The sequence below is a fragment of the Rhincodon typus genome, chromosome 7 (genome assembly GCF_021869965.1).
Source record: "Rhincodon typus isolate 14 chromosome 7, sRhiTyp1.1, whole genome shotgun sequence".
NCBI lineage: Eukaryota > Metazoa > Chordata > Chondrichthyes > Orectolobiformes > Rhincodontidae > Rhincodon > Rhincodon typus.
In genome coordinates, this window is record NC_063338.1 from 98,844,051 (window position 1) to 98,869,896 (window position 25,846).

Consider the following 25,846-nt stretch of genomic DNA (forward strand, 5'->3'; position numbering starts at 1 on the left):
TGTATCGGCGCCGCCTCGTGCTCCCACGAGGAGCTCGAACAGTTCATACACTTCACTAACACCTTCCACCCCAACCTTAAGTTTACCTGGACCATCTCTAACACCTCTCTCCCCTTCCTGGACCTCTCTGTCTCCATATCGGGCAACCACCTAGAAACCGATATTCATTTCAAGCCCACCGACTCCCACAGCTACCTAGAATACTCCTCCTCCCACCCACCTTCCTGCAAAAATGCTATCCCCTATTCCCAATTCCTTCGCCTCCGCCGCATCTGCTCCCAGGATGAGGCATTCCACTCCCGTACATCTCAGTTGTCCTCGTTTTTCAAGGACCGTAACTTCCCCTCCTCGGTGGTCGAGAACGCCCTCAACCGTGTCTCCCACATCTCCCGCACCTCATCCCTCACACCCCGTCCACGCAATAAAAACCAAAAAAGAATCCCCCTCGTCCTCACGTACCACCCCACCAACCTCCGGATCCAACGCATCATCCTCCGACACTTCCGCCATCTGCAATCTGACCCCACCACCAAAGACATCTTTCCCTCCCCACCCTTATCTGCTTTCCGGAGGGACCACTCTCTCCGTGACTCCCTTGTCCGCTCCACACTCCCCTCCAGCTCCACCACACCCGGCACTTTTCCCTGCAACCGCAGGAAGTGCTACACCTGCCCCCATACCTCCTCCCTCACCCCCATCCCAGGCCCCAAGAAGACTTTCCACATCAAGCAGATGTTCACCTGCACATCTGCCAATGTGGTATACTGCATCCGCTGTACCCGGTGTGGCTTCCTCTACATCGGGGAAACCAAGCGGAGGCTCGGGGACTGCTTTGCAGAACACCTACGCTCGGTTCGCAATAAACAACTGCACCTCCCAGTCGCGAACCATTTCAACTCCCCCTCCCATTCCTCAGACAACATGTCCATCCTGGGCCTCCTGCAGTGCCACAATGATGCCACCCGAAGGTTGCAGGAACAGCAACTCATATTCCGCTTGGGAACCCTGCAGCCTAATGGTATCAATGTGGATTTCACAAGCTTCAAAATCTCCCCTCCCCCTACCGCATCCCAAAACCAGTCCAGCTCGTCCCTGCCTCCCTAACCTGTTCTTCCTCCCACCTATCCGCTCCTCCCACCTCAAGACGCACCTCCATCTCCTACCGACCAACCTCATCCCACCCCCTTGACCTGTCCGTCCTCCCTGGACTGACCTATCCCCTTCCTAACTCCCTACCTACACTCACCTTTACTGGCTCCATCCCCGCCTCTTCGACCTGTTTGTTTCCTCTCCACCTATCCTCTCCTCTATCCATCTTCTATCCGCCTCCCACTCTCTCCCTATTTATTTCAGAACCCCCTTCCCCTCCCCCTTTTCTGATGAAGGGTCTAGGCCCGAAACGTCAGCCTCTCTGCTCCTATGATGCTGCTTGGCCTGCTGTGTTCATCCGACCCTGCACCTTGTTGTCTTGGTAGCAGTGGAAGGATGCTTTTCAGAATGGAGGGCTGTGACTATTGGTGTTCCACAGGGATCATTGCTGGGACCTCTGCTGTTCGTTATCTACATCAATGATTTAGAGGAAAACGAGGCTGGTCTAATTAGTAAGTGTGCGGCTGATACAAAAAGTTAGTGGAGTTGTGGAGGATTGTCAGAGGATACAGAAGGATATAGATCAGTTGGAGGCATGGGCAGAAAAATGGCAGATAGTGTTTAATTTGGACAAATGTGAGGTGATGCATTTTGGAAGGTCAAGTACAGATGGAAATTATACAGTAAATGGCAGAACCCTTAGCAGTATTGACATGCATGGGTGTGCAGGTCCACAGATCACTGAAGATAGCAGCGCAGGTAGATAAAGTAGTGAAAAAGGCTTATGGCATGCTTGCTTTCATTGGAAGGGGCATTGAGTATAAGGATAGGTGAGTTAAGCTGCAGCTTTATAGACCTTTTGTTAGGCCACACTTGGAATATTGCATACAATTCTGATTACCACACTACCAGAAGGATGTAGGATGAGGATGCTTTGGAGAGGTACAGAAAAGGTTTACCAGAACATTACCTGATATGGGGGATTTTAGCTATGAAGAAAGGTTGGATACACTGGATTTGTTTTCACTGAAATGCAAGAGGTTGAGGGGCGACTTGATAGAAGTTTGAAAGATTGTGAATAGCATGGATAGAGTGGAAAGTATGAGGCTTTTTCTCAGGATTGAGGGGTCAATTACTAGGGGGACACAGGTTCAAGGTGCGGGGAGTGGGTGAGGAGAGTTTAAAAAAAAGAGATGTGCAAGGCAAATATTTCACAACAAGTGTGATGAATGCCTGGAACGCGCTGCCAGAGGAGGTGGTGAAAGCAGACACAATAACAGCATTCAAGAAGCACCTGGACGAATACATGAATAGTTTGGGAATGGAGGGATATGGATCTTATAATTGAAGACAGTTTTAGTATGGAAGGGCAAAATGTTTTGGAGTAGGCATGGAGAGCCAAAGGGACAGTTCCTGTGCTTTATTGTTTCTTTTTCTTTCTTTGTTCTTCTTTGTTTTACCCTGGGAAAGAAAAACTGACAATCCATTCTATGCATACCTGTCATAAATTTGTAAACCTCTATCAGGTTCCCACACCAAATCCTGCGATGTTCGAGGGAAAACAAACCAAGTTTATCCAATCTCCCCTCATAGATAATACCTTCCAAACCAGTCAACATCCTGAAAAAACATTTTTTTTTACCCTTTCCAAAGCCTCCACATCCTTCTGCAAGTTTGTGACCAAAGCTATACGCAACGTTCCAAATGTGGCCTAACTGAAGTTCTATACAGTTGCAATATGACTTGCCAAATCTTATGCTGTATGCCCTGACCGAAGAAAGCAAGCATGCCATATCCCTTCTTGACTATCTTTTCCACATATGTTGCCACTTTCAGGGAATGTGGACCTGTATGCCTAGACCCCTCTGAATGTTGATGCTACCAAAAGTCCTGCCATTTGCTGTATGCTTCCCTCCTGCATTAGGTCTCCCAAAATGCAACACCTTGCATTTGTCCGGATTAAAATCAATCTGGAATTTCTTCACCCAAGTCTCCAGCCTATCTATAGCTTGCTGTAAGCTCTGGCAATCCTCCTTACTATCCACAGCTCCCCCAATCTTTGTGTTGTCCATTAACTTACTAATCAGGCCACCTGCATTCTCATTCAAATGATTTATATAAATTAAACAACTGGTTTTCCAGCATTGATCCCTGTGGAACACCACTGGATACAGATCTCCAGTCAGAAAAATACTCTTCCACTGCTACTGTCTGTCCTCTATGACTGTATCCATCTTAGCAGCTCATTGCAGATGCCATGTGACCTTTTGTATCAGCCTGCCCATGAGGGACCTTGTCAAAGGCCTTGCTAAAGTCTTTATCGACAACATCCAACACCCTACCTTTATTAGTCATCTTTGTCACTTCCTCAAAACACTAAATCAACTCTTGTGAGACTCGACCTTTCCCACACAAAGCCATGCCACCTTTTGCTAATGTGTTCATATTTATCCAAATCTGAGTAAATCCTATCCCTGAGAATCTTCTCCAATAATTTCCCTTCCACTGATGTAAGGCTCACCAGACTGTAGTTTCTCAAGTTATCCTGTTGCCCTTCTTAAAATTCACCAAAGATCCTCAGGCAGCACCCACCAAATCCATGACTGCTTCCATCTGAAAGGACAAGGGCAGCAGCTATATGGGAACATCACCAGTTGCAAATTCCCCTCCAAGCCACTCACCATCCTGACTCAGAAATATATCACCATTCCTTCAGTCTTGCTAGGTCAGAATCATGGAATTGCCTCCCTAAGGGCATTGTGGGTCTACCTGCAGCCCACCACCACCTACTCGAGGGCAGCTAGGCACAAACAATAAATGCTGGCCAGCTAGTGCTACACACATTCCACAAGTGAATGATTTTTTGAAAACATGAATAAGTAAAAAAGCAAACACGTTGGCTATTCTCCAGTTCTCTGGGACTTTTCCTGTGATGAAAAAGGATACAAAGATTTCACACAAGTCCTCAGCAATTTCCTCAGCTGCCTCCCTCAGCATTCTGGGATAGATCTCATCAGGTTCTGGGGACTTGCCTACCATAATGCTTTTCAAAACACCCAACACCTTCCTTTTTTATATTGACATGCCCTAGATTATCAACATTTCCCTTCTGAGACTCACCATCCATTATGTCCGTCTCCTTTGTGAATACTGATGCAACGTATTTGTTAGGGACCTCACCCACTTCTTCTGGCTCCATGAGTAAATTCCCTCATTCATCCTTGAGTGGACCTACCCTCTTGATCCTTATACATGTATAAAACACCTTGAGATTTTTCTTAATCCTGTTTGCCAATGACATTTCAAAGCCACTTTAGGGCCTCCTAATTCCTTGGTTGAGTTCTTTGAAAGTTCTGTCTGTCTACAGTTTCCTAAACCTTACGTACGCCTCCTTTTTCTTTTTTTACTAAGCTCTCAATTTCCCTTGTCATCCAAGGTTCCCAAATCTTGCCATCCTTATACTTTATTTTAACAGGAACATACTGGTCCCGAACTTTAATCACTGGCCTTTAAAAGATTCCAACATGCCAGATGTGGATTTACCCTCAAAAAACTGCCCCCAGTTTACATTTCCCAGTTACTGCCTAATACTGAGGCAGTTAGCCTTCCATAATTTAATACTTTCATCCTAGGACTATTCTTGTCCTTATCCATGAGTAACTTAAATGTACAGAATTATGGTCACTGTTCCCGAAATACTCCCCCACTGAAACTTTGATCATCTGGCCGGGTTAACTGCCTGATATTAGGTCAAGTATGGCCCTTTACCAATTTAGACTATTTACATTGTTTCATAGAACACAGAACATAGAACAGTACAGGCCCTTCGGCCCACAATGTTGTGCCAAACTTTTACCCTACATCTAAGGTCTATCTAACCTCCACCCCTACCTTATACTATCATCCATATGCCTATCTAATTGCCGCTTAAATGCCCCTAATGAGGCCAACTCCACTACCCTCTCCGGCAATGCATTCCACTCCCCTACCACTCTCTGAGTAAAGAACCTACCTCTGACTTCTCCCCTATATCTACCTCCACTCACTTTAAAACTATGCCCCCTTGTAATAGCTACCTCCACCCTTTGTCTTCTAAAGGTCAGCCAATTCTGAATCCAATCTGCCACATTTCCCCCTATCCCATGCCTCCTTACTTTCTGCACGAGCCTACCATGGGGAACCTTATCAAATGCCTTACTTAAGTCCATGTATACCACATCCACTGCTCTACCTTCATCCACATGTTTGGTCACCTCTTCAAAGAAATCAATAAGGTTTGTGAGGCATGATCCACCCCACACAAATCTATGCTGACTATCACGAATCAAACTGTGCCTATCCAAGTGATCATAAATCCTATCTCTCAGAGCCCTTTCCAATAATTTGCCCACCACTGATGTAAGACTAACTGGCCTGTAATTTCCGGGGTTATTCCTATTCCCGTTTTTGAACAAGGGAATGACGTTTGCCTCTCTCCAATCTTCTGGCACTATACCCATGGACAGTGAGGATGAAAAGATCATCGCCAAAGGCCCTGCGATCTCTTCCCTCACTTCCCATAGAATCCTTGGATAAATCCCATCTATCTTCAAGTTGCTCAAAATTCCTAGCACATCTTCCTTACTAACATCGACCTCCTCTAGCCTACCAGCCTGTTTCACACTGTCCTCCTCTACAACTAGGTCCCTCTCAGTTGTGAATACCGAAGAAAAGTATTCATTAAGGACCTCTCCTATCTCTTTAGGCTCCGTGCATAAGTTCCCTTTAGAATCCTTGATCGGCCCTACCCTTTCTCTGGTCATTCTCTTCTTCCTCACGTACGTGTAAAAAGCCTTGGAGTTTTCCTTAAACCTATCTGCCAAGATTTTCTCATGCCCCCTTATAGCTCTCCTAAGCCCTTCCTTCAGCTCTTTCCTGGCTAACTTGTATCCCTCTAGACCCTCTAGAATGCAATCCTGGACACACCTAACACCCGACCCCATCTAAGCCCCGGGGACTGTGCAAGTCCTAGTTAATATCAAGGAAGTTATAATCACCCTCCAATACAACCCAGTTGTTTTCACATTTTTCCATAATCTGCCCACATATTTGTTTGTCTATCACTTGTTGGCTGTTGGGAGGCCTGTAATACAATCCCATCAAAGTGATTGGACCTTTCCAACCCTGACCTCTACACATATGGCCTCACTGGGTAAGCTTTCCAAGGTGTCCTCCCTCAGCATGGCTGTGATTTTCTCCCTTATCAATAATGCAACTCCTCAACCTCTTTTACATCCCTGTCTATCTTGCCAGAAATATCTAAATCCTGGAATGCTAAGCTGCCAGAACTATCCCTCTCTCAGCCTAGTCTCTGTCATAGCTACAATGTCACAGTTATATGAATTAATCCAAGCTCTAAGTTCATCTGCCTTGCCTGTCAGACACCTCACATTAAAACAATCACAGTCTCTCCATGTTCAGTAAACTCCTTTTGTTTGTTCTTCCTCTTAGTCTTACTGGCTTTAGTCTCAGATTCTTCTTTGGTCATTTCATGGTGGCTGAGAGGAGACCTCATAGTGGTCTACAGAATTATGAGAGGCACAGATAGGGTGGATATTCAGAGGCTTTTTCCCAGGGTTGAAGTTTCAATTACAAGGGGGCACAGGTTCAAGGTTTGAGGGCAAAAGTTTAAGGGAGATGTGCAAGGAATGTTTTTCGCGCAGACAGTAGTAGAAGCCTGGAATGCACTGCCAGAGGAGGTGGTAGAAGCAGGCACATTGGCGACATTTAAGAGGCAGGGATGGTTACATGAATAGCAAGGGATTGAGGGATACAGATCGAATAAGGGCAGAAGGTTTGTTTCTTACTTTAATCAGGGCATGATGATCGGCAGAGGCTTGGAGGGCCGAAGGGCCTGTTCCTGTGCCGTACTTCTCTTTTGTTCTCTGTTCTTCACTAGCTGACCTACAGTTCTGGTTCTGCCCCCCTGTGTCACTAGTGTAAACCCTCTTGAGTGGCACTAGAAAACCTGCCAGGATATTGGTGCCCTTCCAGTTTAGGTACAACCCATCCTTCTTGTACAGGTGTCATCTGCTCCAGAAGACATCTCAATAATCCACATACCTGAAGCCCTCCCTCCTACACCAGCTCTTTAGCCAAGTATTTAACTATACTATCGCCCTATTCCAGCTTCACTCCCAAGATTATAATCCTAGAGGTCCTGCTTTTCAAATTCCTACCTAACTCCCTGAACTCTTTATTCAGGAGCTCATCTCTCTTTCTGCTTGTGTCGTTAGATTGGTATGGACCACAACCTCTAGCTCACCCTCCCCCTTCAGAATATCCTGTGCCCTCTCAGAGGCATCAGGGAGGCAACACAATCCTGGAGTGTCGCCCGTAGCCGCAGAAATGCATGTCTGAGCCCCTGACTATAGAGTCCCCTATCACTACTGCTCATTTACACTTCAACCCTACCTGATGTACAACAGTGTCAGTAATGTTGTCACTGATTTGGCTGCTGCTGCTGCTGCTTTCCCTGCATCTTTACATATAAACACAGTTACTGAAGCAGCTCTGTACAGTCTTTGCACGTGAAGAACAAACAAACATGTGAATTTGACCTTCCTGCAGTTGCAAAAAGACCAAAGGTATTTCTTACTTATGCAGGACAATATTTACTTATGTTTGATGCACCGAGAAGGTCTGATAACCGAACTGACCCCCATTGAACTTTAGTAGAAAGACCTTAGACAGTAGTCTTTCCTTACTGCACCTTGGTGGCAGCTGCTCCAAGCTTTAATGTGTCCCTCAGCATGTAGTCCTGGACATTGTAATATGCCACTCTGCAATATTGGTCGGGGTCAGCACTTTGCACTGGAAGACCAAAATTTGAGCAGACCAAAGAGTACCTTTTACCAAGCTGATGGTCTTCCAAGCACAGTTGATGTTTGTTTCAGTGTGCATCCCCGGGAGCAGACTGTAGAGCACAGAGTCCTGCACCACGGAGCTGCTCAGGAAGAACATTGACAGCAAGCACTGCATCTCTCTCCAGATCTTTGCAAAGGCGCATTCCAAATGGAGATGTGTAACAGTCTTTTTGCCAGAGCAGCCGCTTTGAGGGCACCACACGTTGGCGCACAGAGACCGCGCTTGAATGAAACCCTAACCCAAACTCTTCTCACCCCCAGCCAAGCTACATCTTGGTGCTTGTTAGAAAGTTCTGGCGGTGAGGCATTCTGCCAAATGACTTTGACAGTGTGCACAGAGAAGCACCCGACAGGATCCTTTTCCTACAGGATACTATGTGTTGACCACTGCCTGATGGGCTTGTGGTCAAAGATGTTTTCCTTTAGAAATTTTTCCAAACGGTACAGGTGATATGGAACAATCCAACTACTTGTGGTGTTCTGCACAATGGGACCAGGCCCATCCTTTGTAATAGCAGGGACAGGTAAAACGTCAATATGTAGTGACACTTGGTGTTTGCAGCCCCACACAAAGATGGCCATCAGGATGAGGGTGACATTGGTATGTTCTTGCACCTTCATCTAGAGCTTCATACATAGTGTCCCTGCAGACATGGTCCATCTTTGACTTCCAGATGAAGTGGAAGATGGTTTAGGTGAGGGTAATGGTGCAGGCTTATGAAATAGCTCTGCACCATGTGCAGCAACACAGAGTACCTCACATCCGATGACCAAGTTTTTACTCACAATGGAGAGGGACCGGTGCTGCCATCTGCCCAGTTTCTGCCTCATTTTGGTGATAAGCTCCTCCCAAGTTTGGGCGCACACCCTAGCTCCTCCGTACCATATGCCCAGCACCTTCAGATAATCTGTCCTGATGTGAATGAGATAAAGGATCGCTCTGCCTAGTTTCCAAAGTATATGAACTTGCTCTTGCCTCATATTGCCCCAGGCCAGTTTGATGTTCATGAGCCTATGCACTGACAGTGGATCCAAGCAGAAAATGGCGACATTATCCACGCACAAGCCTCCGCTGCCTGGAATAGCACACTTCTCAGCCTTGTGTTTTTCCTAATATATTCAGCAAAAGTTTTGAAACAGCACATAAACAGGGCAGGAGAGAGAGGTCAGCCCTTCCTGAATCCAGATCTGATTGGGAAGCTTTCTGATTCTCACCACTGATTGAGATTGAATTACTGGTATGGGTTGTTGGATCCAATTGTGGATTCCCTCATCAAATCACATTTTGGAGAGCACATCCCACATGGAGATACCTTGTCAAAGGCCTTCTCCTGATTCAGGCTGTTGAGGCAGGAATCTACCCTCCTGCCCTGCATGTAGGCAGTCGTATCCCTGAGGACTGTGAGACTGCCAGAGATCGTCCTGCCCACTACATCACAGGCTTGGTCCAGGACCATTTCCTGTAGCTGCTGAGATGCAGTATCCCACAAACAGGAGGTTCGCTTTGACGTTGGCCAGGTAAGCCAACATGGAAACACATCGCATTGTGGCTTTAATGTTACGCACGTTGATGCTGCAATTTTTAAGCCCATTTAACATTATTTTAGATTACCAAGTGTCCAGTGTTTGTTGATCCGTGGTCTAGTCACTGGCTGAGCATCCCCATGGATTTGGTGAACTGTTGTACCCTTGCATAGCTGAGGAAGCTGTCCTGTTCCTCTCTGGGGGTGTTGCCCTGATCTGGTGTCATCAGGGTGAGGACAAAGCCAGGAAGGTCTAGTTCTGAGTCTGACAGTACTACTGTCGTGCTCTGCTCCTTTTCTTGGAGTACCTGCACAGGATACCCCTTGATTCCTGATAACTGGAGTTTGGGTTTCACCAGGCCCTTCATGATGTCCTGCATTTCTGGGCTGGGGGGTGCTCCTCTACTTCTCCCCGTCTCTTTTTTGTTGGTGGCCATCCCTCTACACATCTTTGTTATCACAGGAGTAGCTGGTGTGTCCTTAATGAGGCTGTCTCTTCTTGTTTTTCTAAGAGCCTGTGAGGCCACAACGTGATTTCTTTTTTTCAATTATTCTCCACCCTTGACCACTCGCCACATATCAGCCATGATCAAATGGCAAAGCAGATTCGATGGGCCAACTAGCCTAATTCTGCTCCTATATTTGATGGTTTTGCGGTTTTACATAATATGGACAGAAAGCTGGGAAAAGTTGGAAGGATTGCTCTGTTAATTAACGGTGTTACTGGTATGGTTGAGGGAAATGCCGGTAGTTCTGGATATCAAATCTAGAATAAGTTTGCCTTGAGATGATTACTAGTAAAAGGTAGGAAGCGACTTCTAGAAGAGGTTTGTAGCCCCATAATAGCAATCATACTCTAGGATATGCTACACAGCAAGAATTAATGGGGACTGATGAGAAATGGAAAATGCAGGCTGGTTCCAGATGATGCACATGCAAGGTATGCTCCGACTGTGCATCAGTGGAGGGAGTGGATGCCTGCAGATGTGGTGTCAATGAAGTGGGCTGCTTTGTCCTGGACGGTGTCAGGCTTTTTGAGTGTGGTTGGAGCTGCACTCATCCGAAAAAGTGGGGTGCATTCCATCCTGACCTGTATCTTGTGGACAGGCTCTGAGGAGTCAGAAGGTGAGTTACTCACTACAGTATTCCCAGTCTCTGACCTGCACATGTAGCCATATTATTTTTATGGTGAGTCCAGTTCAGTTTCTGTTCAATGGTAACCTCCAGACGTTGATAGTGGGAGATTCATCAATGGTAATGTCATGAATGTCAAAAGGCGATGGTTTGATCCAGTTTTGAAGAGATGTTCAGGGCCTGGCAATTGTGTGGCACAAATGTTACTTACCAATTTTCAGCCAAGCCTGGATTTTGTTAAGGTCTTGCTGTATTTGAGCATGGCCTACTTCAGTAGAGTCATACAGTCAAACAGCATGGAATCAGACCTTTTGGCACAACTCATCCATGCTGACCAGGTTTCCCAAACTAAACTGCTCCCATTTGCCAGCATTTAGCCCATATCCCTCTAAACCTTTTCTATTCATGTACCTGTCCAAATGCCTTTTAAATGTTATAACTGTACCTGCATCTACTACTTCCTCTGGCAGTTCATTTCATGTACGAACCACCCTCTCTGTGAAAAAGTTGCCCTTCAGGTCCCTTTTAAATTTTTCTCCTCTCACCTTAACATTATGCCTTCTAGTTTTGAACTCCCGTATTCTGGGGAAAAGACTTTTGCTATTATCTTTGCTCCGCATGATTTTATAAACTTCTTAAAGGTCACCCCTCAATTTTTTTTTCTTTATTCATTCACGGGATGAGGGTGTCACTGGCTAGGCAGCATTCATTGCCCATCCCTAACTGCCCAGAGGTAGCTGGTGTGTCCTTAATGCAGCTGTCTCTTCTTGTTTTGCTAAGGGCCTGTGGGGCCACAATGTGATTTCTTTTTTTCAATTATTCTTCACCCTTGACCACTCGCCACATATCAGCCATGATCAAATGGCAAAGCAAAGCCCAGAGGGCAGTTACGAGTCAACCACATTGCTGTGGGTCTGGAGTCACATGTAGGCTAGACCAGGTAAGGATGGCAGTTTCCTTCCCTAAGGGACATTAGTGAACCAGATGGGTTTTTCCAACAATCGACAATGGATTCATGGTCATAACTAGACTCTTAATTCCAGATATTTTATTGAATTCAAATTTCACCATCTGCCATGGCCTGTGCAGCCTCTCCTTTATAACACAAATCCTCCAATTTTGGTAACATCCTTGTAAAGCTTTCTTGCACCCTTTCCAATTTAAAATATCCTTCCTATAGTAGGGCGATCAGAACTGGACACAGTGCTCCAAAAGTGGCCTCACCGAAGCCCTGTACAACCATAACATGACATCCAAACTTCTGTACTTAATGGTCTGAGCAATGAAGGCAAGCATTCCAAACACCTTTTTAACCACCCTGCCTACCTGTGATACCACTTTCAAGTAACAATGTACCTGAACCCTTAGGTCTCTCTGTTCAACGCTACTTAGGACCTTACAGTTAACTGTGTAAGTCCTGTCCTTGTTCATCTTACCAAAATGCAACACCTCGCATTTATCTAAATTAATCTCCATCTGCCGCTCCTCAGCCTATTGGCCCAGTTGATCAAGATCCCATTGTACTGTCAGATAACCCTCTTCACTGTCCACTATACCACCAATTTTGGTGTAATTTGCAAACTTACTAACCATACCTCCTATATTCTCATCGAAGTCATTAAAATAAATGACAAACAGTGGATGCAGCACCAGTGGAACATTGAGACAACAAGGTGCAGAGCTGGATGAACACAGCAGGCTAAGCAGCATCATAGGAGCAGAAAGGCTGACGTTTTGGGCCTAGACCCTTCATCAGAAATGGGGGAGGGGAAGGGGGTTCTGAAATAAATAGGGAGAGAGGGGGAGGCAGATAGAAGATGGATAGAGGAGAGGATAGGTGGAGAGGAAACAAACAGGTTGAAGAGGCGGGGATGGAGCCAGTAAAGGTGAGTGTAGGTGGGGAGTTAGGGAGGGGAAAGGTCAGTCCAGGGAGGACGGACAGGTCAAGGTGGCGGGATGAGGTTAGTAGGTAGGAGATGGGGGTGCGGCTTGAGATGGGAGGAGGGGATAGGTGGGAGGAAGAACAGGTTAGGGAGGCGGGGATGAGCTGGACTGGTTTTGGGATGCGGTAGGGGGAGGGTAGATTCTGAAGCTTGTGAAATCCACATTGATACCCTTGGGCTGCAGGGTTCCCAAGCGGAATATGAGTTGCTGTTCCTGCAACCTTCGGGTGGCATCATTGTGGCACTGCAGGAGGCCCAGGATGGACATGTCGTCTGAGGAATGGGAGGGGGAGTTGAAATGGTTCGCGACTGGGAGGTGCAGTTGTTTATTGCGAACCGAGTGTAGGTGTTCTGCAAAGCGGTCCCCGAGCCTCAGCTTGGTTTCCCCGATGTAGAGGAAGTCACAACGGGTACAGCGGATGCAGTATACCACATTGGCAGATGTGCAGGTGAACATCTGCTTGATGTGGAAAGTCTTCTTGGGGCCTGGGATGGGGGTGAGGGGGGTGGTGTAGGGGCAGGGGCAGGTGTAGCACTTCCTGCGGTTGCAAGGAAAACTGCCGGCTGTGGTGGGGCTGGAGGGGAATGTGGAGCGGACAAGGGAATCACGGAGAGAGTGGTCCCTCCGGAAAGCAGATAAGGGTGGGGAGGGAAAGATGTCTTTGGTGGTGGGGTCGGATTGCAGATGGCGGAAGTGTCGGAGGATGATGCGTTGGATCCGGAGGTTGGTGGGGTGGTACGTGAGGACGAGGGGGATTCTTTTTTGGTTCTTATTGTGTGGACGGGGTGTGAGGGATGAGTTGCGGGAAATGTGGGAGACACAGTTGAGGGCGTTCTCGACCACCGAGGGGGGAAGTTGCTGTGCTTGAAAAATGAGGACAACTGAGATGTACGGGAGTGGAATGCCTCATCCTGGGAGCAGATGCGGCGGAGGCGAAGGAATTGGGAATAGGGGATAGCATTTTTGCAGGAAGGTGGGTGGGAGGAGGTGTATTCTAGGTAGCTGTGGGAGTCGGTGGGCTTGAAATGGATATCGGTTTCTAGGTTTTGCCCGAGATGGAGACAGAGAGGTCCAGGAAGGGGAGAGAGGTATTAGAGATGGTCCAGGTAAACTTAAGGTTGGGGTGGAAGGTGTTGGTGAAGTGGATGAACTGTTCGAGCTCCTCGTGGGAGCACGACGCGGCGCTGATATAGTCACCAATGTAACGGAGGAAGAGGTGGGGTTTAGGGCCAGTGTAGGTACGGAAGAGGGATTGTTCCACGTAACCTACAAAGAGGCAGGCGTAGCTTGGGCCCATGCGGGTACCCATGCCACCCCCTTTGTCTGTAGGAAGTGGGAGGAATTGAAAGAGAAGTTGTTAAGGGTGAGGACAAGTTCGGCTAAGCGGATGATGGCGTCTTTGGAGGGGGACTGGTCGGGCCTGCAGGACAGGAAGAAGTGGTGGGCCGTTAGGCCATCTGTATGGGGAATGCTGGTGTAGAGGGACTGGACGTCCATGGTAAAGATGAGGTGTTGGGGACCGGGGAATTGGAAGTTCTGGAGGAGGTGGAGGGCGTGGGTGGTGTCACGGACATAGGTAGGGAGTTCCTGGACCAAGGGGGAGAAAATGGAGTCCAGATAGTTGAAGATAAGTTCAGTGGGGCAGGAGCAGGCAGAGACAATGGGTCGACCAGGGCATTCAGGTTTGTGGATTTTGGGAAGGAGATAGAAGCGGGCGGTGCGGGGTTGGGGAATGATGAGGTTGGAGGCCGTGGGTGGGAGGTCACCTGAGGTGATGAGGTTGTGGATGGTTTGGGAGATGATGGTTGGTGCTCGGGGGTGGGGTCATGATCAAGGGTGCGGTAGGAGGAGGTGTCGGAGAGTTGGCATCTGGCCTCGACGATGTAGAGGTCAGTGCGCCATACTACAACTGCGCCAGTGGAACATTGCTGGTCACAGGCCTCCGGTCCAAAAAAAAACCCTCCCACCACCACCCTCTATCTCCTACCATTAAGCCAAATTTGTATCCAATTGGCTAGCTCTCCCTGGATCCCATGTGATCTAACTTTACTGACCAATCTACCATGTGTAACCTTGTCAAAGGCCTAGCTAAAGTTCATGTAGACAACGTCTACCACTCTGCCCTCATTTATCTACATGGTCACATCTTCAAAACACTCAATCAAGTTTGTGAGACACGATTTCCCATGCACAACCAAGCTATCACTAATCATTTCTTGTCTCTCCAAAAGCCAAGATGGTGCTGGCACGTGGGTAGTGATCAGGCTCGAAGAAGCCCATTCGCTCCAGGCTGGCAACATCATTTTCCCTATGTACTTTTCATCTTTTTTTCTTTCCTTCTTCCTTTCTTCTTCATCTTCATGCCTGGGCCGGTGTTGGCAGGGCGGTGGCTGCAGTTTCAACAGCATGGACTGGGACTCCGGGTGGAAGTGCCGGTGCCTGGATCCTGGACTCCTGTCGGCAGTGGTAGGCCTTGAGCCTGATTTGCGGCAGCAGTAGGCCAAAAGCCTGGACTTGCAGCAGTGGTAGGCCCAGTGTGAACTCTTGGCAAGGTGGGGTCTCCTGGGGCATTGACATCATTGTTGCTATTCACAGAGTGGGACTTCTTGAGGTAGAAACACCTTGCAGAGACCTTGCAGAAGCCCTGAAGCTGTGTTTGAGACCCCAATTTAAACAGAAGATAAACACTAATTCAAGTAATTTCTTTTTATCCTTATTGTAACTCAAAATGGCACCATATTGTGGTGACAAAACCGTTTTCACTGTACCTAGAAAACATATGCGACAATAAATCATTCATTCGTTCAAATATATATCAATACTGTCTCTCAGTATCCCCTCTAACAACTTACCCACTACTGACATTAGACTCACCAGTCTGTATTCCCCAGGCTTCTCCCTGCAACCTTTCTTAAAGGCACTTTAATAACTCTTCCATCTTCTGGCCCTTCACCCGTAGCTGTTAATGATCTAAACATCTCTGCTAGGAGCTCTGCAATTTCTTCCCTAGCTTCCCACAATGCCCTGGGATGTACTAGATCAGGTCCAGGGGATTTATCTATCTTTATTCTTTTTAAGACCTCCAGCACCTCTTCTTCTGTAACGTGGACTGTTTACAAGACACCAGTATTTATTTCCCTGTGTTCCTAAGCTTCCATGTCTTTTTCCAGATTAAATAGTGACGTGAAATAATCATTTAGTATCTCTCCTATCTCCTGTGGTTCCATACATATCCGATTTCATTGATCTTTAAGGGTCTCTATTCTCTCCCCAAATGTTAGCTGGGGCCAGCATTTATTGCATATCCCTTGTATCCCTGAGAAGTAGTGGGGAGGTGCAAGCAATGTGCTACAGGTAGATCCGTAATGCCCTTAGGATGGAGTTTTAGGATTTTGACCCAGTGAAAGTGAAGGCAGTATATTTCCAAGTCAAAATGCTGAGAGGCTTGGCTGGGAACTCGCAGGTCATGGTGTTTCCAAGTACCTGCTGCCCTTGTCCTTCTAGATGGAAGGGGTCATGGGTTTGAAAGCTGTTGTCTGGTAAATTTCTGCAAGGTTTCTTGCAGATAGCGTACACTGCTGCATCTGAGTGTCAGCAATGGAGAGAGTGAATGTTTGTGGATGTGGTGCCAATTAAGCAGGCTGCTTTGTCCTGGATGGTGAACAGCTTCTTGGGTATTGTTGGAGCTGCACTCTTTAAGGCAAGTGGGAAGTATTTCATCACACTCCTGACTTGTGCCAGTCTGGTGGACAGAATTTGGGTATTCAGGAGTTGGAGTAAGAGGAGGCTAAGGGAGAATTTGATTGAGGTGTACAAAATTATGAGAGGTATTCATGGAGTGAATTGTGAGAATCTCTTCCCTACGGCAGATGTGTCCAAGACCAGAGGGAAAAGGTTTAAGGTGAGGGGCAAATGCTTTGGAGGAGATCAGAGAAAGATTTTTTTCAACCAGAGCATAGTAGAAATATGGAATGTGCTGCTTGAGAGAATGATAGAGGCAGAAACCCTCATAACGTTGAAGTATACCAAGGCATACAAGGCTATGACCAAGTGCTGGAACATGGGATTAGAATGGTTAGGTGGTTGTTTTTGACCGGCAAAGATTTAATGTGCTATAGACTTCTATGACCTATGATATGCAGGGATATGAGGAAAGAGGCAAGGGATTGGCACTAGATGATAGACCAATACAGGCATAATGGGCTGAATAGCCTCCTTCTGCACCATGATAATTCGGTGATATATTATTACAGGTGAGAAAGGAGGATAAAAGTCAGAGAAGAGCAATTCTGGCACTGATCCAGATCACAGATGTTGATGAGATAACAAGGTGTAGAGCTGGATGAACACAGCTGGCCAAGCAGCATCAGAGGAGCAGGAAAGCTGACGTTTCGGGCCTAGACCCTTCTTCAGAACATTTCTGAAGAAATGTCAGCTTTCCTGCTCCTCTGATGCTGCTTGGCCTGCTGTGTTCATCCAGCTCTGCACCTTGTTGTCTCAGATTCTCCAGCCTCTGCAGTTCCTACTATCTCTGAAACAGATGTTGATGAGTTGATTTCTTCTGGTTCCTTTTATTTCCTTTCAACTGATGAGGACACAAGATTGTTGTTACTCTGATTTTCAGACTTTCACTCACTAGTTGAAGATTCATCTTTCCATTCTCAGAAGTTGGTTTTGTGCTTTTTTACTTTCAGTAATGGAATTTATAGAGAGACCAGTTTATAGGGAAATGGTGAGTGACAACACCTGCCGGAGATTTTCTGTAACATCTCCACACAGGTGAGAGACAGAAAGATTCAGGAGCTTTTTCTTTGCAGGCTAGAGCCTTCTGTTTTATTGACCATGCACAGAGGATATGGTCACCTGCCCAGAAACCAATCAAAATATTGTTATTAGACAGCAATTCCCGAATTCAGAAACCCACTGACTCAATTCTGTCAAACTTCTTTCTGTTTGTTCCAGGAAAAGGCAAAATTGACTTATGTATACAAGAATACCTTTACGGACTATCCTCAGTTTAAAACAGTATCTTCTCATTTTGGTCCACAATCCAAAACTAAGGAGAATAAAGAGATGTAGTCTTTACATGCCTCAGCCCTTAAGAAGGACAAAATAGCATTTCAAAAATGTGTTTTGAGGAGAAAACATGAACTTGCATCCATTCATCATCTTTAGCATGTAAAATTAAAGTGCTTGGGATTGGGGGATAGTGTACTGACATTGCTAGTGAACTGGTTGGGAGCTAGAAAACAAGGACTAGGAATAAACCTCCCCTGAGTGGAGATGATGGCCTAGTGGTATTATCGCTGGACTATTAATCCAGAGACCCAGATAGTGTTCTGGGGACCTGCGTTCGAATCCTGCCATGGCAGATGGTTGAATTTGAATTCAATAAAACAAAAAAATCTGGAATTAACAGTCTAATGATGACCATGAATCCATTGTCAATTGTTGGAAAAAGCTATCTGATTCACTAATGTCCTTTAGGGAAGGAAACTGCCATCCTTACCTGGTCTGGCCTGCACTAGACCCACAGCAATGTGGTTGACTCTTAACTGCCCTCTGGGCAATTAGGGATGGGCAATAAATGCTGCCTAGCCAGCAACACCCTCATCCTGTGAATGAATAAAGGGAAAAAAAAAGCATTTTCCAAGTGGCAGCCCATAATTAGGACACTGCAGGGATCAGTGCTTGGTCCCCAGCAATTCACCATATATATTAATGATTTAGATGAGGGAACTAAGAGTAATATCTCCAGATTTGCCAACAACACAAAGATGCATCCATTGTCAATTGTTTTCAAAACTCACCTGGTTTACTAGTCTCCTTAAGGAAGGAATTCTGACATCCTTATAATAAAAGCACTACACTGTGAATACTGAAAATTTGAAACAAAGAATGCTGGAGAAACTCAACCTATTTGCCAGCATCCATTGAGAGATAAATAGATTTAACATTTTAAGCCTGGTATGACTTTTTTGGAACCCTCCTTACCTAGTCTGGCCTGTATGTGACCAGATCCATAGTAATGTGATTGACACTGAAATGATCTAGTAGTCTATTTGTTTGTATCAAACTAAAAGTCTCAAAAGAGGAATTAAATCAAACAAACCACCCAGGCACTGGCACTTACAGGCCAACCCTGTATTGTCGGCCCTGTAAAATCCCATACATCAACATTTGGGACTATTGTCAAAATTGAGAGAGCTGTCCCACAGACCAGTGAAGCAACAATTTGAAAGAGCCATATGGAATCAAACCTTACAGACAATATCCCAGACACCACCATCACCATCCCTAGATATGTGCTGTCCTATCAGCAGAACAGACCCAACAGAGGTGGTTGCACAGTGGTATATAGTTGAGAGGGAGTTGCCCTGGGAGCCCTCAATATTTTGGACACCAACAGGTCAACTCTGGACAAGGAAACCTCCTGTTGATTACCTCATGCTGTCCTCCTCAGGTGATGAATAACTTCTCCCCCATGTTGCAAAATACTTGGAGGAATCACTGAGGGTGGCAAAAGCACAGAACGTAGTCTGGATGGGGAGTCCAGAGTCCATCACCAAGAGTGGCTTGGCAGCAAAGCTACTCATCAAGCTAGTCGAGCCGTAAAGGACATAGCTGCTTTACTGGGTCTGTGGCAGGTGGTGAGGGAATCAACAAGAGGGAAAAACATACAAGATGAAAGAACTGCGGATGCTTCAAATCAGGAACAAAAACAGAAGTTGCTGGAAAAGCTCATTTTGGATCTGGTGACCCTCCCTCAGAACTGATTGTAGCTAGGAAAATGTCAGTTTATATGCAGAAGATAGGGTGGGGGGAGGGGGTAAGGAATAAACAATAGGTGGGGATAGAGCCCAAAGAAAGAGAAGAAAGTTGAACAGAGTGGATAACGATCTGGCTAGGAGGGTGAATACCTGTTAATGGGGACTGTTAGTAACTAACAATAAGTAGTGTGTATTGGCAGACTTGTGATAACAAGGCCTGGTATGTGGGATAGGGGGCTAGAATGTGGGAGTTCAGGCCCTAAAATTATTGAACTCTATATTGAGTTCAGAGGGCTGCAGGTTCCCCAAGTGGAAAATGAGAAGTTGCTCTTCCAGCTTGCGTGAGCTTCGCTGGAACACTGCAGCAAGCCAGAGACAGATGTTGGCAAGTGAACAGTGGTGTATCAAAGTGGCAAGCAACTGGAAGACCAGGATCTTTTTTGCAGGCAGAATGTGGATGTTCTGTGAAGCAGTCACCCACACGCTTTGTTTCCCCAATGTAGAGGAGACCATACTGTGAGCAGCAAATGCAGTAGACTAGTTTGTGTGAAGAGCAGGTGAAATTCTGCTTCACCTGGGAGGTATGTTTGGGCACTTGGATAGTGGGGAGGGAGGAGGTAAATGGGCAGGAGTTACACCTTTGGCGGTTGCAGAGGAAAGTGCCGTGGGCTGTGGTGGGGTGTTGGGAGTGAAGGAAGAGTGGATCAGAATGTCCCAGAGGGAATGGTCCTTGCGGAAAGCGGACAAGGGAGGAGAGGGGAATATGTGTCTGGTGGTGGCGGCATTGGTGCTGATGATCTTCTGGATTTGGATGTTGGTGGGATGGTAGGTAAGGACAAGGGCAACCCTATCGCTGTTGCGAGAGGGAAGAAAGGGGGTGAGAGCAGAAGTGCTGGAGATGGGTTGGAGCTGGTTCAGGGCCCTGTTGACAACAGTGCTGGGGAATCCTCAGTTGAGGAAGAAGATGGACATTTTGGAGGCTCTCTTATCAAAGTTGGCCTCATCTGAACATATACAATGGAGGCAGAGGAACTGAGAGAATGGAATGGAGTCTTTACAGGAAGTGGGGTGTGAGGATGTATAGTCCCGGTAGCTGTGGGAGTCGGTGGGTTTATAGTGGATATTAGTGGCCAATCTATCCCCAGAAATGGAAACAGATGTCGAGGAAGGGAAGGGAAGAGTCAGAGATAGATCAGATGAAAGGGAGGGCAGGTGGAAATTGGAAGCAAAATCAATGAACTTTTCCAATTCAGGACGAGAGAGGGAAGCAGCACTGATGACATCATCGATATAGCGGAGAAAGAGTTGTGGGTGGGGGCCGGAATATGACTGGAACATGGAATGGCCACCCCTCTGATCTGGGGTACCTGCATGGGCCCCAGTTATGCCTGCCTCGTTGTGGGGTACATGGAACATTCCTTGTTCCAGTCCCACTCTGGCCCCCATCCACAACTCTTTCTCTGACATTGTTGATGATTTTATTAGTGCTGCCTCCCTCTTTTGTCCGGAATTAGAAAAGCTAATCGATTTCGCTTCCAATTTCCACCCTGCCCTCACTTTCATCTGGTGTGTCTGACTCCTCCCTTCCCTTCCTTGACATCTGTTTCCATTTCTGGGGATAGACTGGCCTTTAAAAACTACTAAAAACGCACCGACTCCCACGGCTACTTGGACTATATATCCTCGCACCCTGCTTCCTGTAAAGACTCCATTCCATTCTCTCAATTTTTCCGTCTCCTTTGCATATGGTCAGATGAGGCCAACTTCGATAAGGGAGCCTCCGAAATGTCCACCTTCTTCCTCAACTGAGGATTCCGAGCATCGCTGTTGACAGGGCCCTAAACCGGGTCTGACCCATGTCCCGCACTTCCACCCTCACCCCCTCTTTCCTCCTGCAACGGCGATAGGGTTCCCCTTGTCCTTACCTACCATCCTACTGGCATCCACATCCAGAATATCATCAGCACCATTTCCACCACCTCCAAGGAGATACCACCACCAGACACATATTCCCTTCCCCTCCCTTGTCCACCTTCTGCAGGGACCATTCCCTCCGGGACACTCTGATCCACTCTTCCTTCACTCACAACAACACCCCCCCACAACCCCATGGCACCTTCCCCTGCCACCGCTGAACGTGTAACACCTGCCTGTTTACATTCTCCATCCCCAGAATCCAAGGGCCCAAGCATATCTTCCAGGTGCAGCAGCACTTTACCTGCACTTACCACAATCTAGTCTACTGCATTCACTGTTCATAATCTGGTCTCCTCTACATTGGGAAACAAAGTGTAGACTGCGTGACCACTTCACAGAACATCTACTTTCTGCCCACAAAAAAGACCGAGCTTCCAGTTGCCTGCCGTTTTTACACACCACCCTGTTCCCTGGCCAACATCTGTCTCAGGCTTGCTGCAATGTTCCAGCGAAGCTCAGCACAAGTTGGAAGAATGACACATTTTCTGCTTGGGGACCCTGCAACCCTCAGGACTCAATATTGAGTTCAATAATTTTAGGGCCTGAACTCTCCCATTCCTAGCTCCCTGCCCCACATTGGTTTGTTTCTTGGGCAGAACGGTGGCTCAGTGGTTATCACTGCTGCCTCACAGCGCGAGGGACCCGGGTTCAATTCCACCCTTGGGCGACTGTCTGTGTGGAGTTTGCGTGTTCTTCCTGTGTCGGCATGGGCTCCTTCGGGTGCTCCAGTTTCCATCCACAGTCCAAAGATGTGCAGGTTAGGTGGATTGGCCATGCTAAATTGCCCATAGTGTTCCAGGGGTGTGTAAATTAGGTAGATTAGACATGGGAAATGCAAGGTTACAGGGAAAAGGTAGTGGGATGGGGATTGGTCTTGGTGGGATGTTCTTCAGAGGAGTGGTGTGGACTTGTTGAGCTGAATGGCCTGTTTCCACACTACAGGGATTCCATGATTCACACACCAGGCCTTGTTGTCACATTGTCTGCTATTACACACTACCTGTTGTTAGACACTAACAGTCTCCATTAACAGCTATTCACCCTCCTAGCCAGATTGTTATCAACTCCTTTGTCTGTCCAACTGTTCTTCACTTTGGGCTCTATCCCCATCTATCACTTACTGCTTATACCTCCCTAGTCCTATCTTTTGCATATAAGCCAACATTTTCCTAGCTATTGTCAGTTCTGAGGAAGGGTCACCGGATCCGAAACATTAACTGATTTTTTTTCTTCGCAGATGCTGAACTTTTCCAGCAACTTCTGTTTTTGGTCCTGAGGGAAAAGCATACTTGACCTCATCCTGAGCAATCTGCTAGCTGCAGATGCATCTGTCCATGACAGTGTTGGTAAAAGTGATCATGCACAGTCCATGGAGACAATATTTCACTTCACATTGAGAATACCCTTAATTGTGTTGTGCGGCACTATCACCGTGCTAAATGGGACTGACTTTGAACAGATCTCGCAACTCAAGCCTTGGCATCTATGAGGCGCTGTGGACCATCAGCTGAGCAAGATCATATTCCAACATTATGCAGCTTTATGGCCCAGCATATTCTACACTCAACCATTACCATCAACACTGGTCAATGGAGAGTGCAGGGGGGGCATGCCAGGAGCAGCACCAGGCATACCCAAAAATGAGATGTCAACCCTGTGAAGCTGCAAAACAGGAATATTGGTGTGCAAAACAGCATAAGCAGAAAACGATTGACAGAGCTAAATGATCCCACAATCAACAGGTCAAAGCCCTTTAGTTTCAGTTGTGAATGGAAGAGGACAATTAAACAACTCAGTGGAGGAGGATGTTCCACAAATATCCCCTCCCCATCCTCAATGATGGGAAAGCCCAGCACATCAGTGCAAAAAACAAGGCTGAAACATTTGCAGCAATCTTCAACCAGAAGTGCCAAGTGGATGATCCATCTTGGTCTCCATTAGAGGTCCCTAGCATCACAGATGCTAGACTTCAGCCACTTTAATTCATTCCACATGATTTCAAGAAATGGTTGGAGGTGCTGTAAAGGCTATAGGATCTGAAGACATTCCAGCAATAAGACTGAAGACTTGTGCTCCAGAACTTGCCACTCCCCTAGCCAAGCTGTTCCAGTACAGTTAGCACAGTGGCATCTACCCAGGGTGGCATGGTGGCTCAATGGTTAGTACTGCTGACTCACAGCGCCAGGGACCTCAGGTGACTGTCTGTGTGGAGTTTGCACATTCTCCCCAGGTCTGCGTGGGTTTCCTCCGGGTGCTCTGGTTTCCTCCCACAGTCCAAAGATGTGGAGGGTAGGTGGATTGGCCATGCTAAATTGCCAATAGTGTTCAGGGATATTTAGGTTAGGTGGGTCAGACATGGGGAAATGCAGGGGTAGGAGGTTGGGTGGGATGCTCTTTGGATGGGGGCTGTGGACTAGTTGGGCCAAATGGCCTGTTCCCGCACTGTAGGGATTCTGTGAATCTGTGATATACCTGATGATGTGGAAAATTTCTCAGGGATGTGTCCTGCACAAAATGATGGACAAATCCAACCTGGCCAATTACCACCCCATCAGTCTACTCATGATGATTAGTAAAACAGTGGAAGGTGTCATCAACAGCGTTATCAAGCAGCACCTGCTCAGCAATAACCTACTCAGTGATGCCCATTTTGGGTTATGTCAGGGCCACTCAGCCCTTAACCTCATTACAGCCTTGGTTCCAACGTAGACAAAGGAGCTGAATTCCAGAGATGAAGTGAAAGTGACAGCCCTTGATAACAAGGCTGCATTTTACCAAGTTTGGCATCAAGGAGCCATTAGAACTGGAATCAATGGGTATCAGGGGGTACACTCTCTGCTGGTTGGAGTCTTACCTGGAACATAAAGATGGTTATGGTGGCTGGAGGTCTGTCATCTCAGCTCCAGGACATCTCTGCAGGAGTTCCTCAGGATAGTGACTAGATCATTAGACCCAACCATCTTCAGCTGCTTCACCACTAACCTTCCCTCCATCATAAGGTCAGAAATGGTGTTGTTTGTCAGCAATTGCACAATGTTCAGCACTATTTGCAACTCCTCATACTGAAGCAGTCCATGTCAAAGTGCAGCAATCCCTGAATAATATCCAGATTTGGGCTGACAAGTAGCAAGTAAAACTTGCACCAATGCTGATCCATTTCCAACCAGAGGGAAACTAACCGTTGTCCCTTGATATTCAGTGGTGTTACCATCACCTAATCCCCCACTATCAACATCATGAGGGTTGCCATTGACCAGAAATGGAACTGGACTCACCATATAAATACTGCAACTACAACAACAGGTCAGAGGCAAGGGATCCTACAGCGAGTAACTCACTCCCTGACTCCTCAAAGCTTCTGCACCATCTACAAGGCACAAGTTAGGTGTATGATGGAGTATTCTTCACTTGCCTGGATGGGTGCAGCTCCAGCAACATTTAAGAAGCTTGTCACCATCCAGGACAAAGCAGCCCACTTTATTGGCACCATATCCACAAACATCCACTCCCTCCACTTCGACACTCAGATACATCAGTGGGTACTATCTACAAGATGCACTTCAGAAGTTCAGTAAGGTTCGTTAGACATGATCTTCCAAACCCATGACCATTCCCATTTAGAAGGGCAAGGGCAACAGATACATTGTATAATAACTCACTGGGAAAGTGCACTAGAAATCAGCTCCTGGTAATCTCAGAAATACCATTCTCTGGTGTTCACAAAAATTTAAAATGTTATAAAGTATCCAATCTTCCCCAATTGATTTGATGTTCAAATCCAAGTTGATAGAAAGCATGAATGATGTTTCTGTTACTTTTTATCATAAGTAATTAGGCTCTAACTACAGGAAAACAGATATAAACTGTTAGCATACAAGACTGCATCTAAAACTCTACTCTCCTTATGAATTCCCCCTTACATACACAGACAGATAATGGAGACAGGGAATCAGGCTTTTGGGTAGGGGAAAACTGGAAAGACAGTTTAGTCTTTTTTCAAGCTACAATTGAGGTGATCTTTATAACTGTTCTGCTGTCCAGGATGTTGTTTCAGTCATCTTTTTCCAGATGCTTCCACTGGTTGGAGAGACACTCAAGATGGCTGATAACTGATAAGTCAGAAGCTTTTTACAAGGTAAAAAGCCACAGCTTACAACAAATAGTCCAGGCAAGATAAACTGTTTTCTTCTGATTTAAAGTTAGTTTTGACTGCGCAGAGCAGGGAAACCAAACTTGAACTGGGGAAAAATTGAACACTTTTCTTTCTTTTTGACTTGTTCCCAGCTCCAAGCTGTTCAGTTATCTGCAAACCAATCACATGGTTGTTAGCAGGTAACAGATCAATGTCATCAATAACTGGTCAATAGTCATAAAACTTTTAATAATTTTTTTTTGTTGCCAATCTGACCTGCATCACCTACCCACCAAAACCTTGGGCTCAAATCATCCGCAACTCAAACCTCAGTTATTACTTACTCAAACAGCTGATTATGATGCCTGGCCT

At 46.5% G+C, this 25,846-nt stretch overlaps 1 protein-coding gene across 1 annotated transcript in view; it reads left to right on the plus strand.

Moving 5' to 3' along the window:
• Positions 1-25,846, plus strand: part of LOC109915179 (E3 ubiquitin-protein ligase MARCHF4-like) — a 93,499-nt gene that overhangs the window by 53,702 nt on the left and 13,951 nt on the right. The window lies entirely within an intron of this gene.